We start from the raw sequence: 18,312 nt of genomic DNA, 5'->3' as shown, positions 1-18,312 counted from the left end.
ACCCGGACTCTTCGGTAAGGCAAAGGGCAGCAGACCAAGAAGGTAAAGAATTCTCTTTGCTACATACAAAACTCAAAGGCAGCAAGGAGGAAAGACTAGTTTACTTTTACAGGAGTGCAGCTAGGGAGAAAAAAACTTCTCATTGCAACACATCACAATTTGTCTTATTGTAAGTAAAACAATCGTACAAACGTCGTACGATCGACGCGAGCAATATGCTAACGTCGCAAGAGATCGATTTTCAATATGCTAGAGGCTAATTATAATTAGGCAGGGCCGGTGAAGGCCTTGCGGATGGCGTGGAGCTGGTGCGGGGAGAGAGCGAAGGACTTCTGGAGGACGGCGTGAGGGATGGGGGGGTGTGAGGCGAAGAGATTGAGGTTGAGGAGGCTGACGCCCGGGTTCTGGCTGTTCAAGGAGGCGTAGGCGAGGGCGGGGCCACTGCCGACGTTGAGGATGTAATGGGCGAGGCCGCGCGGAAAGATGAAGAGGTCACCGGCGAAGAGGGTCTGTGCGTACAGCACGTTGTTGCCATCCACGAAGCCGACCGACACGCGGCCCTTCACTAGAAGGAAGGCCTCGGAGGCGCGCGGGTGCACGTGCGGTGGCAGGACGCCGCCCGCTGCGAAGTCCAGGCGTGCCACCGTGAGCCCCTGCGTGTTGAGCCCGCCGAAGTTCACCGCCGACGCGACCACCACCCCGACGCCGAAGGGATTGGCTCCCGGGTTGGCCGGAGTCCTCAGCAGGGAGCTCTTGAAGTCGGCCGCTGTCACATTGGCCGGATCCTTGCACGGCTGGCCGTTGATGAACACCTTCTGCGCCTGGTCCGCGTCCGTCACGCAGAAGTCCTGCACCGGGTCCGGTTCCGCGGCATGCACAGTACTACGGCCGGCCATCATCATCATCATCATCATTATCATCATATTAATACCCAGCAGCAGCTTCATAGCTACTCCTATTATATTAACGATATTATGCCGGAGGTTGAAAGAACGACTGGCCGTGTATAGCTCTCTAGCTGCAGGCTGGATCTTGCGTCACAGTCACTGTATCTATGTATGTGCTGGAGTACCGGGTCGAGTTATAGTAGCCTCACAAACTCATCTGCTCGACTGAGCTACACGACGTCTAACGTGACAGCGCCCTCAAGATCTCTCCCTGCTTAAACGATCAGTCGACCTTGCGAGGTCCATTATATGCTACATTAACTCTTGTGCCTGATCATGCAGGACCTGCACCCTTATGCTGACCAGCCTGTCTACTTAAAGCCTCCACCGCGTTCCACCGCCCTTATCGTGCCGTATGATGATCGTTAGAATGTCAACCTGAGCTCCGTTATTCATCTGGGAGGGCCAAACAGGTAACAAGAGGTTAGAAGAGACCTGATCCAAGGCCGCTTCTTCGTTATGAAATCTCGATGATCAACCTACAGGCGATCAGTGAGTCTGGACTTGTAAATTCATCTCCACGCAACAAAAACCCGCCGTAGATGCACGTCGTAGATGCACCTTTATAGGCATGTTTATATGTGCATATATTCATCGTCGAACCTGCGATTCAGCCACGCTGCGCTAATAGATGCGAATGTTCCTTCAAAACAGTGTTCGGAAAAAGGCCGTTCATTTTAAGACAAAACTCGTTTGACTGAATGCGAGGAGGAACCGCTCACTTATTAAAATGTAAGTGAGAAGGCTTTTAGACATTATCCTTCTCTTGATTAAGGAGGTAGAAGAATAAGATCCTTCTAAATATATATGAAAGAAGATTTTATATAATACATATATTGTAATTAATATTAAATAAATGTAAAACAACTGCATGTTATTACAAATTTAAAGTTGTAATTATTAATAGCTACCAAAATTTAAATTCCAATCAAATTAAAAATGATCAAGTTCTAAGACGGGGAAGTTTGTCATTTTTGGGTGTCAGATTAATTTAATGTGCATGTGGGTGATTTTACAGTGGGTGATTCCGTAAAATATGTATCAAATTAATGGACGTTTATGAGTTTAAAGTGCACACTCAAATTAAATTAAGGTTAGGATATAGTTCCAACCTATTTAATTGTTTTGTAGTTGAAGACTGCTCTGTATTCACTTTTATAGATTTTATATTATTATTTTCTAATAATTGTGAATGCTTTAGTTGATGTGTAGAGTAGGCGATGATGGCGTTGGGTAGCACCGGGCGATGGAGTAAATTCAAAATACCTAAAAGAATTATTGTTTTTGATAGGCACGCGCCTTATTACTAAAGGCATGGCACTAATAATTATTTAGATGCACTTATTTATTAAAGCGCTTGACAAACATTTATTACTTTGTATGTACATAGACACTTAGTTAAATATTTCATTATTTAGTATTTGTATTTGGGCATAGCCTTTTGGACGCCCAAACACTTTACTTTATATTTGGGCAAGAGCAAACCAAAAGCATGCTAATTATAAAGTGGACTATTGTTAAGATTTGCGTTAAATAAATCTATAAATACATGCCTTGTGAAGCCCTCACACAATGCATGGGAGGAGATTGCACCCAATTGGTCTTTTTGTCTCATGTCATGCAAACTCTCTTCTTGCTTTTTTGAAGCTTTTGTAGAGTTCTTTGGTCTTAAGGACCTTCCGGCGTTCACTACACGGGCATACAACATCCGATTTATGCACCAATGGTATCAAAGCGAAGCTGAGATCAAGGGCTTCCAATCGCTTACCATATTGCGTGAAGGCGAAGCTCCTGGAACGAAGGGGCTCTACAGGCTATCTCGCAATGAACCATCAATACATGCATGTTTTTTGTGGTCAAGAACCCCTATTGTACTCTTAGATCGCGAAGGATCTCTCCTAGGGGGTGGAGGACCAGTTCTCAAGATCCTTTGTAAGTCGTTTTTGTGACAAAGAAGCAGAGAATAAATTTCATTAAGTTTGGAGCTTATAAGCTTAAAAAGCTCAAGAAAGCCTTAATCCTTCAAAATCCAACGATCGGTGGCGGAAGGATGTACTCAACGGCACCAATTCTGTTCAGAACATGTCATCGTCCTGTTTAAATTTATAAAAATTATTAAGCTTTTAAAAAATCTTAAATTCATTAGGCTTTACTAAAGCTTAAAGTTTCAATCTTCAATCTCCTCCATAGCAGGTGTTCGCACTGTGTTACTCTGGAACCCGTTTCAAAACTCTAGCAAGCCTTTGTTCCCACCTGCAACTTGGCAAAGTTGATTTACAGCACAATGAACTTTTAATCATTCCCTATATAGGAAACTATATGAAATGTAGGAAATTCATTGATATTTCCTATATGTGTATCAATGTATTTCCTACATATAACTAGGGAATCAAATTTCCCACGTCTACTAGTAGGAAATTACACATGAAAAGAGAGAATTTTCTAGATTCTTTCAAAATTCCCTATATAAGAGAATAGGATGATATGATTCTCCACTTCTAATAGTAGGGAATTTTAGATTATTGTAGTGGATTCCTATGTTCTCTCAAAATTCCCTACATAAGAGAATGTAAGAATGTCATTCCCCACTTCTAATAGTAGGGATATATATGTACGTATGAAGAATTGCCTACATTCTCTCAAAATTCTCTATATAGGAGAATATATGAAATTCAAGCATTGCTTTAGGTATTTAAAATCTAGTTTATAAACAAAATTATAAATTTTCTAAAGTTGGAATTGACCATATGAAGGTGTCTAAGAGCCATCGACTATCCCAAGTACACACATATACACACATATACATGCATGCACACATACACATGCCCTCTCCACTCCTAGTTAAAAAGTCATATCTAGATGTAATTGTGGACTTGTTTTCCTTGCATTAAATGTTAGAAAACTCATTGGAAATGACCCCCATATTATACAAATGGGTGGCCTCAAGCTAATTGCTCAATCCTATGCTAAACATGGCTCTATTTTGTTCATTTCATGCCCATCTAATGTAACAATGCTTCTTGTTTTTGCTTAGTTAATTTGAGAATTTCTTCTCCTTACTCCTTCAAAAGTTTATTTCAATGGTGTAACAAGCCATGTGAAGGTAACATATGACTAACTAATAACTAACTATTAGCTAGCATTTGAGTAGCTCAATACATATAAACACTAGTAGACATGATAGTTTAATTAGTAGGAGGGAACAATTTTTTGTCTCTGATATGGACTTGATGAAATTGAATTATTAGAAGCTTCTAATGAGGATTATTTATAAGTTATTCTATTGCTATTACTCAATTGAATTTGGTCCCTTTTGTATTATAGAATTTTTTTTGATTGAGTAAATTGTCTACTTTAGTTCTTAATAAGAGTTAGTGTAAAAGACTCCTTACTTTCCTTAATTATAGTGAGTTACAAGATCTTGGACTAAGATAGATTCATATGATTTGTTATTTTTAGTATGAAATAGAATTTATATTGAATATTTACCAACATAAAATTTGGTTTGGTGACTTGGCTAAGCCAAAATGCTTCAACTCTTAGCTAGGTGCTTAAACGCAACCCTGAAGACTTGGTCATTTTTTCCTAAGTGCTCTAAGTAGAGCCAAAGCATTGATTTATATTTTTAAACATAATATCTATTGGAAATTTATTTTCATTCTTTATGAAAACATTGTTCCTAATGGTCCAAATGATTTTTTTTAGAACAATGGCCCTTACTACTTTCCAAAGCTTTAGGGACTCCTCATCTAGGGATCCTTTATCAACCAAACAAAGCTACGTGCGTCCTAATGGTATTATTTAGCCCAACAAGATGGGTCCATTCTCTCACTCTTTCCCAAAATCTCCTTGCTCTCACATAGTGCCAAAAGTGATGGGTGGCTATCTTACTATTGTGTAAAATATAAAGGAGTCATCAATCACTGACTTTCACGAATTTGGAAATCTTAACCTTAGTAGGTATCTTTTCAGCACCTACTTTCCATAGCATTAAGTTCAATACTTGGTGTTACCTTTCAAGTTCTCAGTAGTTTTCTTCTCGAAGTGTCAACAATGGTGTAAGGGTAACATGTCTCCCGTGCTTCTTTGATGTGGGCGTTCTCTTCTATAAGTCCTATTTCTTGCTTGTTTTGCATGTTGTTTTTCCCTTTGTATTGATGAGAGAGCACCACATATCTTCTAGAAAAACCTTTGTGTCTAACAACCACTTTTCCTTCTTGATTTAGAGGAGTGCAATCAAGAATCCCCGTTCTTCTTTATCGAGCTACAAATTACATGTTATTTCCTCCAACTCAAGTAATCCCTATTTGTGAGTGTTCTAGATATCCAACCATCTCACTATTCCCTTGTTGCCATTTTGAGGTTTTAGCTGATGGGGGGATGTTCACATCATAAGGTTGGGAAAACATCTAGACACTTTGTAAAAACACTTTGCCTCTCATACAACTCTCCTTTCCAAATTTCCATTTTCACCCATGTAAGTTTTGTCCACATTTCCCCATGTAACTTTGCCTTATAAGTAAGGGATGTCCATTTTCCACATAGATCTTTGCCTTCTCTCACATGTTTTTAATCATGATAGCCCATTATTTTCCTCACTAAGCTTGTAAAGCAATTTGAATATTAACCTTTTGGCCTTTGACTCGTCTGTTTAGAAAATTGTCTGTATGTAGTTCAAATGACACATCACCTAGATTAGGAGGAAAATTAAAGAGGTGTGATATGCTTGGTCACTCGTTGCTAGTGATGGCCTCATGAATATAGTAAATCTAACACGACAAGTCCATCATCAATTTATGTGGTATAATAAACACATTGGAGAGATATGGAGGGGATCGAGACTAGACAGGATGCATGCACCATGTGATGCTAATGGATAAGTGGGTATTACTTGCCATCAGATATGCAATATTGGGGGAGTACTATGCTTGAGATTATGTCTCAATGCTAATTACCCCCCCTAAGATTAGTATCTAAGAGAAAGACTTATAAATCTCTAAGTCCTTTTAAAATTAACATGTATTTTTCTTCAAACAATTTTTTTCTAAAGGAATTGCAAAGTGCATAAGAAATAGCAAAGAGTGATATTTCCCTCTCTATTGAAAGAACTTGGGGTGTGGAAGAGACTTTTTTTTTTCTTGAGAAGGAAGAATTTTTTGGGGAGAAATTTAGTGGTGTGTATTTCTTTGCTAATAGGTAGGTGTAGCAGCTAGGGTTAGCAACATTCATTAATTGGCGCCAAGCTTGAATACGAGAGAGAGAGAGAGAGAGAGAGAGAGAGAGAGAGAGAGAGAGTGTGTGTGTGTGTGTGTGTGTGAGTGAGTGAGAGAGTGAGAGAGCACAATATTACTTTCAATATGGTGCACCTTGCTGCTTGGTACAGGTGAATCTGTGATGGTCGCTTATATAGTATATTGAAATGTGATTTTTTCAATTTATTATAGTTGCTTGCCTAGTGCTTATAATTATTCTATCTAGATTCATGACATCAAGGCCTGGGGTGCGATTGAGGGTGGGCACACACTACCCCAGATGATTGGGGTAGCATGCAATCCATCTTTTACTACCTTTACACACTAACCTGCAGGTAGCTTTTCACAAAACAATGGATGGCTTAGTGGTCATGATGCCCTAGACCATAACCCATTGACAATGGTTCAATTGCTGTCAGCCGCAATATACTTTTTTAATGAATAGAATTTGTCACCTAGTGTGTTGGCTGTGGACAAGATTCAGGACGTGGGTGATCCCCTGCCCAAAATTGTCTGGTGTTCACAAATTTTGTGGCTTGTTATAATGCAACACGTCATCAGCGGGCGCTCTCCCTTTTTGGAAATGGTCGTCCACATCGCGGTGTGTAACAGGCCTGAGAACAACTGGTTTAGAATCGTTTGGCGTAAGAAGGGCCAATGGCACTCCCCTTTCTAAGAATTGTCACGGCCTATTCACTAGGTAAGATTGACCGTATGGTTGTGAGTACGAAAGTCTTCTAGGTAATCTACAATGCACACTATCATGACCAAATGTACCGCAATCAGCACAAGGTCATGACCTAGGGTCTTGATACTCAGCCGAAAAGTGGTTTCTGCCGCAGCAAATGCATTGGACATGTGGTCGCGTTGGTCATCTTAGCATTTCTCGCATCTTGGCTATTTCCATTTCATGTCAGCCAATTCCTAGTTGGTATTCAAACTTTCCCTTATCTTGGGTACTTACACTTGATCACTTGTTGGATGCTGAAGCTCTCTTCGAACTTCTTGAATTGGTCTCGTCTTGGTTCAAGTTCCTAGAGCTCGTCTCCCTCAATTGGTCATCGACTCGAATGGCCTCTTCAAACATCCTTGCTAGTGCATTTCACTGCAAGCTTGAGTTCCCTCCAAGGCTTTATAAAGCTCTTCATTTTGTATTCCACTGATGAATACCATCAACACTGCTCTTTCGGTCACCATCAGGATTCTCTTGAAGAGACTCCTTACATGGGTCACATAGTCACGGATGTCCTCTTTTTTCTTCTACTTGATGTTCATAAGTCGTACTAGTAGGTTGTTTGAGTATTCAAGCTTGGAAAATCGCTTAATGAAGAGGTTTTTTAGTCCATTGAGGTTCACTTGCTCTGCGGCGTCTAGACTTGTGTGCCAAGTCCTACCCTTGTCTCTTAAGCAAAGCCCAAATGCTTGAGAGCGTTGAGTCAAGTCGGTGAGACCATTGGCCTCACAGACCTACTCGAACTGCTCTATAAAGCTGTACGGATCATCTTGGGACTAGTACTTATCGACCTACTTAGCGACAACTAGTATCTTAGGCTGTCTCTTGGATTCTTGGTTCACCCCTAACCCTGCTAGTAGTGACGTGGCCAATGCTACAGCGCTCTGCTCTACTGCCGTGTTATCTAGCAATCGCTTCATGAGAAGCTCACTTAGCATCAAGTCTCCTTCTAGCGCTCACTCATGGTCAGTTTCACTTCTGCCTGCTAGGTTCAACACTCCTTGTATCTCTCACATCTCTACATTCTGCCTTAGGCTCCTAGTCTGCTGGTCTGGGTTGTATTCCACTATGCCTTGCAGTGCTTTGTGGGCTAGTTTCCTTTCCTCCTCTAGGTTAGCTATGATGGCTTCTACCGCTCTACCGTGGTGCTCAACTGAGCATGAGAGTCATAGCTACTCACCAACTACTGGATCACTTTTGGAAAAACTCCTAAGTCAAATTTCTCGTTCTCCCTGCAATCTGAGCCTTACTTCGACATGGTTGTGTTCTGTTGCTCCACCAAGCTATCGATAAGGTTAAGGAGGTCAGGTAGATCCACGTCTTTGTTACTATTCGCTTAGTCCTATGCTGGGATTCAATTGCCCATCCATGTCTTGGGATATCCTCTTGTTTGTGGGTTCCTTCACATTCTTTTATCTGTGTGAGTTCCTTAATTATTGCCTACAATCCTCAAGTTACCTCCACTCAGCGAGTGTGTTCTTTTCCATGGACTTGTGCTCAATCAGCAGGCTTTTGAATGTTCTTAGGTATACTTCAAGTGCTAGAAATCAAGGTGAGTGCGAAGAGCAAGTGTCTAAGGGGCTTGCACACCCTCGTCTTGTCTTAGTCCTGATAGGCTTGTTCGATCAATTTCTGGTAGTCTTACTCGGTTTGGGTTCATTTGGGAGCTCTGTCTCCATTAGCTACCATTAAGGTTCTAACTCTCTCGACAACCTACTCAAGCTGCTAAATAGCCACGTCTCGCAAATTTTCCTACTCCTTGCACCAGAATTGAGTTATGGGTGTCGGGCTGGCTCACAAAGGTTGGCATTGTTGAGATCTAGTTGCGTCTAGTGCAAACTTCCACAAAATTTGCAAAAGTTTAACTCGATCCAACTCGTCCAAATTGCAAGGGCTAAGTGGTAGACTCAGACGGGCCAAATGGTTGAATAGGGACACCAACCAAACTTGCAGCTCGGATGGCCGAACAGATGTGGCCAAGGATCGAGTAGTCCGACGGTCGAGTGGTCCAAGGACCAAGCGATACGTGTCCGAGGTTCAAATGGACTGAATGGTCCGAGAGGTTGACTTGGACAGGTCGAGCGATATGTGTCCGAGCCAAGTGGTCCGAATTGGTCCAGGGCCAAATGCTTTGGGTGGTCCGAGGGCCGAGTGGTCGGATTCTAGGACTCGGCCCAAAACCAAGCCACTCGAACAGGCCGAGTCACCTGCGACAACGGCCGCGCTGAGGATGATCTCATTGAATCCAATAATCCACACAATCACCAGGTACACCAACTTCCAGATCCCAATAAATACATAGTAGGAAGGTTTTGATATACCTAAATCGTGCGAAGAACTCCTGATGGCAAGATTGAACCAAATCAATGCTAGAAACTCTCTCTCTCTCTCATTGCTAGGGTGAAAAATGAGCTCTTTTATGGTCTCCTAGCCCTTAAACCCCTTCCTGAAGCACGGTCTTGCTATCCCCAATCACTCCCTTGCCAACATTAATCATTCCAACCACTCTTTTTCCCCATTCACCCCGATTTGTGCTTGTTTTACCCTATTTTACAGTAGTAAACCATATACTTCTCCGATCTAATTTTGTAATCCTAACCTACACTAAATGCAACAATAATCAAAAGAAAATAATTTAAATGATCTCCCATTCTTTTCCAATCATTAAACAACCAAAATACTTACTTGTACCGAAGATCAAAAGCCCCAACTTCCTACCTATCTCAAGATCCGGTTCGGGTATGAATCCCTTACTTTGATGCTCGATATGAGGCGCGCAAGTGCTCAAGCTTGAATCCATTGGTCCCAGCAACGGAACCAAAATGTGAGAGCTCTCGCTTAACCACCAAGACCCATGAAACCACTTATTGTTTCAAGCATTCCAAGCGAGCTCTAATGGCTACCTCTCACATAGTCAATGCGCCTTCGAACCTACAAATGTAGTGAGCTTACCTCAATGCCAAAATGAGTTGCCTCCTCGTTCGCACACATTGGTAGCTCCACAATCCTAGATGCTAGCTCAAGCATCCTCAAGCCTTCTCCATCAAGCTCCATCCACCATAGTCATAATGTCTGCGAGAAAAGGGAAGAGAAGAGAAGAAGAGAAGAGGAGATGATGAATTAGAGCTTCACCCTCTTGATCCCTCACTCCCACACACTCACTTCCTCACACTCTCACACTCCCTCTCTCAAGAGGACACACACAAGCAAAGAGAAGAGAAGAAGAGAAGAAGAGAGGTCTCTTGTTAGCCATACACCAAAGAATGAGCTTTCGTTCACTTTTTGAACTTTATATACAAGCCCTAAAATTCCATGGACGCCCATCTCTTTTTACATGACCATCCTTTGTGGCAAGGTTCTTTTTCCTATTTCCCTTTTCTTGCCTCATGCCATAAGCCTACACCATGTCCCGCTACTTCATTCAAGATTTCATCCTAAAATGGGAGAGGGAAGTGGTCCCTCTTTATTGCAGCATTTAGTGGCTTATAATCTATGCATACTCGCCACTTACCATTTTTCTTTGGCCTCACTACTACTGGGAAGATCCATTTTGAATCTCCCACTGGGTATATGAATCCTGCATTCAAGAGTCTCTTCACCTCCGTCAACAGTGCATCCTGTTGCACAACTTCCTGTCTTCTCAATCTTTGTACTACAGGTTTGCTTCCTTCTTTGAGTTGGATGTGATACTTCACTGCAGTGACACTTGTAATGTGAGTATAATCAGAAATAAACAATGATGCATGCTTCTTGAGAACATTCACATAACCCTTCCTTTCTTCATCATTTATATCCTTGGATATCATCTTCTCTAGGCTAGCATCCCACACATCTTCTCCTTGGATTCTTGAGTTGTCTTCTGATGAGGTAGATTCCTTTATGGTGATGCCCATAACTTCGAGAGTACTATCACTCTCTCCACTTGAACTCTCTTCCTCTTCTACTGATGAGGAATATCCTCTTGAGCTCTACTCATCGGCAGACGTTTCTAGTTCAAGGTTCTCTTGAAACCCACTCTTCAAGTTGTAAATCACCTTTTGATCGTGGCCACCCACCTTACGTGGCCTCAACTCCAGATCCCCTGTTGCCCAATCTTGCCTAGCTCCAATGCCCATAAGCCAAGGTATCCCTAGGATGAGGGGATATCCTTCTCCCTTTACTGGCATCACATAAACATCCACTGTTGCAGTGATTCCAAAAACAGAAACTCTCAAAGCTTTCACTACACCCACACATGTGATCGCATCATTGTTGGCCATCTTTGCCCTAAAGGTTGAGGATTCCATTACTTCTAAGCCTAATTAATGCATAAGCTTTTCTGTCATGACAAAAATATCTGCTCCACTATCGATGTATGTTTTTCAAATCTATTGATCTTTGATTTGAGCCTCCACTAAAGGCACTATATCTTTGAGGCCACATGCCTTGATTGCACTAACCATTTTACCTTGCCTTGCCCTTGTGCTTACCATTTTTGACCATTGTCGTCGTAGATTTGAAGAGGCATGAAGGAGTTATGGCCAAGTAATTTTTGGCCCTTGAGAGCTCACATCTGATATCAAATCGTAAGTTTGTGTCCGAGAACCCAAAGGAAAGTCGGAGATATCAATTTTAGACCTAGTTCGAGTCTTTCTCTTCTTCCCTTCATCTCTAGGTGCTCGTGATGTACTTACCTCATTGATTGCTTTCTTGCTTGCCTTAGTTTGGACAGGTACCCACTTGATAGGCATGGTCTCTACTACATCTACCTTCATCTTACCTCTCGCTATTTCTTCTTGGAGCCTTCTATCCCTAACCACCTCCTCTATTTTTATGACATTAACATTTGGTTGAATAGCAGGGGTTTCAGCTTGAACATAAGGTGGTTGTAAAATTACAGGTCGTGACTGCTCTTGCTCTTGAGTCCTAGCACAAGGAGGGCTTACTTGTTGTCGAGGACCTTTGGCAAGGTGATCATATCTTTGAGGATGAGGATAATTGTACATGCCATGTCCATTTTCTCCATAGTTGTAACACAACATCTCCCTTACTTGTCGCCGCATTTTTGGTCAATTCCCACCATTCCCCTTGATAGGTCTTCTTGCACCTTGCACAAGATTCACTCTCAAATCCTCTAGTTGATTAGTAAGATTGTTTATTTTTTGTATCATGTCTTCTTGACCTTTAACAAGGCCTGGTGCATTAGATACATTTGGGGGAACTTGAGAAGCCTCCATAGTTGTGATGTTGTTTCCCAAAACTGCTTGGCTATCTTGGGCTTGGTAGAGAATCTTTCGATTCTTTTCCCTAGTGATTCTCAAATCATCTTCAAAAGTGTTTGGAAATTTCACATTTACCTTCTTCCTGAGCAAGGGGTACAACCCTGAGATAAATTGATCCTTTTGAAGGCAATTTGGAGCTCTCTCACCAAGATTCATTGAATCTGACCACTGCCCCCAAAGCTTCAAAAACCCTTCCTCATAAGTTGCATAACCATAAGGATCACTTTGATGGAGGGCCAAAAGCCGTTGCCATAACTCTTCAGCTGAGTTAGTTTGTTGAAGTCTCTGTAAGAAAGCTGCCTTTAATCCCTCCCATTCAGCTCTTTGGGCCGGATTTAGAGTTTGGAATCACATTCTAGCTTCTTCCTTGAGCACCAAAAGAAAAGCCCTCAACTTTAATGCTTCATCATTCCTCCCATAGACAAGGAAGGCCATCTCAAGCTTGTCCAAAAAATCCATTGCATTTAATTTTCCATTCCGCCCATAGAAGCTTGGAAATGCCATGTTGCCTTAGTAGAGTACAAAGATGAACACTTCTAGACTTAAGTTGTATTTTATGAGGGGAAGGATGAATGGGTTCACAGATGCATTGATTTCAGCAAGATGTCTAGGACCTAGTATGCTTCTAATAATGCATTGGAATCTAAGCTTTGTGTTGGCTACAATATGCACAGTTTGCATAGCAAGAGATTGGATTGGTCCATACAACTCGCGGTGATTCATGAGAAACTATTATAATAAAATAAAGACATGTACATTGAAGGATGCATTGTAGTCTAGCATTGGGAAGATTATAGGTTCTGGTGATACAAGAATCTTCCTTAATCTTTCAGCCCCAAAGTACATGACAAGATGCTGCTGGAAAAAAATCTTCCTACTGATGCATACATTAACTCAGATGTTTTGTACAGAGTGAAAGGTGTAGAAATTCAAGCCATTATTATTATTCATAAGTGGAGACTACTTAAGGGAGTAGAGGGAATGCACTTTCTTGAATTACAAAGGATTTTTCCCAGAGTGTTTCTTTCTAGAACCCACCAACTTTGCTATACAGAGAATTTGCTCACCAGTGATTATTCTTACCTTAGTGTGTCCATCCTTGACGACATATATTTCATAAGGTGTGATGGCCACCTTTTCAACCACACCCAGCCTTCGAGCTAGCAACAGTTGAAGGTAGTCTCCATACTTTGCACCTCTATAAAACTCCACACCATTCATGCGTAGTTGTCCTCCTTTGATGTGGATTTGGCCACAGAGAGAGAGGGATTTGATGATTTGGAGACGAGGACCTCCCAAAAGGGCCTTCACTTTGTTTGCAAAACACTCACCACAATTATGAGAACCTAGCAATTGATGGCAATATGATTTTTTCCATTGTGAGAGAATGGAATTTCTAAGGTGAGCACCTTTTACCCGCATACGTGTCGTCATCCGGTAGGCATACTTCCTTTCTTGGGCTTCCTTGGAAGAATTTATGACAAAGGAAATTTGGTATGGTAACCTCTATACTATGCCAAACTCCCTTCTACCACAAAGTGAATGAGGTAAGGGAACCATCTAGTCATGGAACAACGGACTAGGACGCTATGCAAGAGGGAGAGGAGCTTGCGAGGGAGAAGAAAGGAAAACTGAGTGAGAGAGAGAGAGAGAGAGAGAGAGAGAGAGAGAGAGAGAGAACTACAAAAAATAGATGAATCAATAAAACTTAAGAGGGCACAAGAGATGGAGAATCCTCAAGACATAACCAATATACACAATATGGACACCAATAGCATGGGCTTATTACACTGTAGAGCATGCATAAGCTATAGTAAGGGAATGAACTGCATAAGCTCATGAGAGAGAATGGGGAAGGCTCAATAGGGCTGAAGAAGGCCTCTTGGCTCTCTCTTTTGCAAATTACAAAGGATAATTCCTATTTATATAGGCCTTGAGGGTGTTTAGGGAGGAGGTTAAGATAGAATAAGAATTAACACCACCAAATCTACATTAAGGCGGTTCCACCAATGTGGAAGCTCCATCTAGATGTTTTGTTTACCAATTTTGTATTTAATCAAGTTCCATCATAGGTGAGTTGTCTCCATTCTCCCCCCATAGCTTGAGTCTAAGAGCTCTCCTATAAAAAAATATAGAGAATCTTCATAAAATAAGATCATATCTAGCAATAATGGAGAGAGAATAGTGAGAATTCATACATTACTACTACAATTAAGGATGATTTGAGGGTGATTTAGGAGGAAAATTCTAATGATTTATTAGTTTGAGAGAGAGGAGAAGAGAGGAAAGGGTTGGGAGTTTAATGAATGATGTTTTATGGAAGTATTAAGTGTGGAGAAGAAAGTGTGGGTATTTCCATGACCGGTCGTGATCTTGGTCCTCTTTTCCACTCTTTTCCTATTCTTTCCTATTCTCATGGAGGTGGTCTCCACCGCAGTTGGAAAAAGTTGGCATCCACCATTTTAGCCATATCTTCCGACTCGTAGCTCCAAAAAATTATAAAAAAATACCAGTCAAAACTTCAGTTCATGCCGTACAACTTTTATGTCGATTTTTTTTTAAAATAGGAGTACAAGTATTTTTTAAAAATCTTACAAAATCATGTGCTTGGATTTTCTTCCGCTAATGCTTCCAAGAAGAGTCCCATTTGTTTGAATTATCATAAGGCTCCAAAGCCATGACATTATGAGCCTCATATGCCCTTTGGATGGCTCCAAATCCATTTTATGTCTTTTCTTTTCACATTACACATTTTCCCTTCACCTTCCTCCATTGATCTTTACTCTTCACCCCCCCTTGGTAAACTATTCCATGAAATATTTCCATCCAATGATTTCTTGGATTTCCCAAGAGGTTGTTCCCACTCTCTTCTTTATTTCACACCTCCAAATGTACAAAAAATCAACAAAGTGTTAGACAAATATTTTTTTGTGATTTTCTCGGATCAATTGTAGGTCGCATAAGTGGGTTGCATGAGATTGATAGCTGACATGAGATTGATTGCATATTTTAGGTCACATAAGTGGATTCCTCACTTTGCACATGTGGCTAATGACCTCTATCAACTATTAAGAAGGATTAGAGTTTTTGTTGTGGGAAATGAAGCATACTAAAGCAATGTGGAAATTGAAGAGATTGTTAAAGTTTACTTCAACATTGAGAAAGGAGGATTACTCAAATGGAAGGCCTATTATTCTTATAGTCAATACGAGCTTAATTGGAATTGGGTGGGTGGTTGGATAGAACGATGACAAGGAAAATAGGTGTGCCATCACATTTGGTGAGAAGGTGCTTAATGAGAGGAAAAGACAATATTTGCAAGTTAAACACGAGCTTTGGGATGTTGTGACAGTCCTTAAATGTGATAAGGAATATTTTATGGGTCCTCATGTGATTATTGTGATATATTTCTTGCACACTCTAGAACCTATCAATCTGGAAGATGAAGAGGATTATGAATTAACTACTAAAAAGTCTTATTTTACTACAAGGGCTGATTGGACAACTATTGTACATGCAAGTAGATGTATCATAAATGATGGTAGATCTATCATAAATGTTGGGGCAACATTAGATGCAACTAGTAGAGTAGGGAGACTAAGAAATAGTCCTGCTAGAACAATAAATTTATCAACAAATAAAGTGTTTTTAGCAAGGAAAAATTCATAGGATACAATAGGAGGTAAGGCATTACACATGCTAGGTTTCAGCCATGGAGGAGTTTCTAGAGGACTTATATATAGATGATTGGTTGAAAATAGGACAATATCACATCACATTCTATAAGAAAGAGCAGTGATCAAATGCATTGTATAAAAGAATAATGAGAAAGGCATATGGATTGTTCTTAAAAGATGGTTATTTCTAGAAGTATGCAAAGAAAAAGAATGTGACTCCATCGTGAGTCATTAAGGATAGAGCTACTCAATTGTAGATTATGCAAGGATATAGTACACTGTGGAGTTATGCATGTGGAGTTATGCAATACTTGCTAGTTGCTCTCTCCTATGCGATATAGAGATAGATTGTAGCAAACTTATCCATTGTCCATGCACTATGAATGGGTGGTTGATTTAGTAACAAGGCCTATGGGTCTCTCACAGATATGGTAACTTGTACTTCCATGGGATGATCTAACAAATCAGGTGGAGGAAAGATCTCTTAGTACAAAGACTACATCGACTGTTTATAGATTTGTCTTAGAAGAGGTGTTTTGCCGATATAGATGTGTTGGCTAGATTACAGTTGATAAAGAAGAATTAGAGACAAATGAGGCTTTTGAGTTTTCCTCATGGTTGGGAGTTATGTTGGCTCTAATAGCAACACAAAATCTAGAAGGTAATGGAAACAGTGAAAGGGGATACTCTCCTATCATTAAGGCACTAAAAAAAGCATGTAGAGGCAAGATAAAGGAGTAGCCAAGGACACTACTATTTGCATTACACTATTGACAAGTAGCCAATGATAAAAAGCCCATTATGCCAATTGAGGAGATAGCTGCTACATGAAGTGTGCTACCCTAGCAAGAAGGGTTGAGCAAAGAGAAACTATTGACTTTTTATATTAAACAGATCAAGAGAAGGCAAGAGAATATTGAGTTCTAGATTGCGGGCAACAAGGCTTTTGAACTAGAAGAGATTTGATAAGAAGCATCGACTAAGACCAAGGGCAATACAAGAGGGATATTGGGTGTTGATTTATGATAACAGCTTAGAGAACTAGCATAATGCTATTAGGAAGGTCTCTAAATGGTGATTTGGTCCATATGTGGTAAGTCATATACATGACAATGCTATCTATTCTCTCAGTCAATTGGATGGGACATAATTGAGAGTTTCTATAGTGATAAAATGGATCAAGTTCTTTAAGAGGAGGGAGTGTGATGCATTCAAGATACAAGAGCTAGATATAGGATCTATTCATGATAATGTGGAAGAGAAAGAAGGGGATGGCATGGAGATGGATGATGAAGGCTTCAAAGCTATAGATGCTTAATATGATTGTAGTAGACAAGTTGGGATAGAATTGAAAATTTAAAAAATTACTCTATTTCAGTAAGGATTTATGGTGGCCAACACTTCCAAGAGGGGATTTTATGCCTGGGAAGATGCTTAATAGATTTGGTTGCCATCTAAGTTGATATGTGAAAGTTACAAGACGAGAAGATCAATGTCTTGCCCCAAGATTATGCATAGTAAAAGACAACTGGATGCTAAGTGGAAATTTGTAGGGGCTGAAAGCTTTATGGTTCTAAGTTCTTCAAAAGATTTGTAGATCAAAAGTAGGGCTATAACTTTGCAAGGGAAGTCCTAGATATCCAAGTTATGGATCAAAAGATATGTACAATTATATGTAAGGTGGTCTTGTAAAACAATTTTCCAAACAAAGAGAGATTGACTTTGATGCATGTGAAGTATTGCATGTGACATATACTTTAATAGAGGTAGGTAGGGCTAAGTTATGGATACCTAGGATATAAAAGAGGACAAAGATATGAAGGGAAGAGATCTACAAGCATAAGCTATGAATGAAAGGTAGGATAACAAGGTAGATGAATAAGGTATTGCAAAAGAAGTAAAAGAACTTAACATAGACAATGATGACTTTTCGCAAATAGTTGAGCTTGGAGATGATGATGGGTAGTTGTGGCCCATTTAAAGGATGCGTAAGTTTGGAAGGGGGTGGATGTCATGACATAGCATGCCCATTTAGTAAATCTTACAGATTATTTAGAAATATTATAATTTCATCTATGTCTCATGACCACTATTTGGTAAGGAAAATGAAAGTTGATTATCTCTTAGAGACTATATATGAGTATGAGTGACATACAGGAAACATCAAAGACTTGCCAAGTGTAAGACACAATTTACATATGATATGCCTATTAAGTCCATGACCACATACTTTGCAAAGATTGTAAATGGTTAGGACCAGAAGTGTCAAGAATGAGTTTCCAAGATAATGTCCACTTCTCATAGGACAAGGGCATAAGTGTCCACATATATTGAATATACAAAGGATAAGAAAGAAAATTGTGAGACACTACAATAGAAACGAGGCATAGACGCGTATGTTAGACGCGCAAAGTCGGGCGCGTCTATCAGAGCGTCTATAAG

At 40.4% G+C, this 18,312-nt stretch overlaps 1 pseudogene; it reads right to left on the bottom strand.

The window, feature by feature from the left end:
- Positions 1–266: 266 nt before the first annotated feature.
- LOC148028098 (germin-like protein subfamily 1 member 1 pseudogene) lies at positions 267–896 on the bottom strand (annotated as a pseudogene).
- Positions 897–18,312: the final 17,416 nt, after the last annotated feature.

Source organism: Lygodium microphyllum, chromosome 12, assembly GCF_053477565.2.
Source record: "Lygodium microphyllum isolate KBCC chromosome 12, Lygodium_microphyllum_v1.1.10, whole genome shotgun sequence".
Classification (NCBI taxonomy): Eukaryota; Viridiplantae; Streptophyta; class Polypodiopsida; order Schizaeales; family Lygodiaceae; genus Lygodium; species Lygodium microphyllum.
This window is presented reverse-complemented; position numbering and strand designations above follow the sequence as displayed.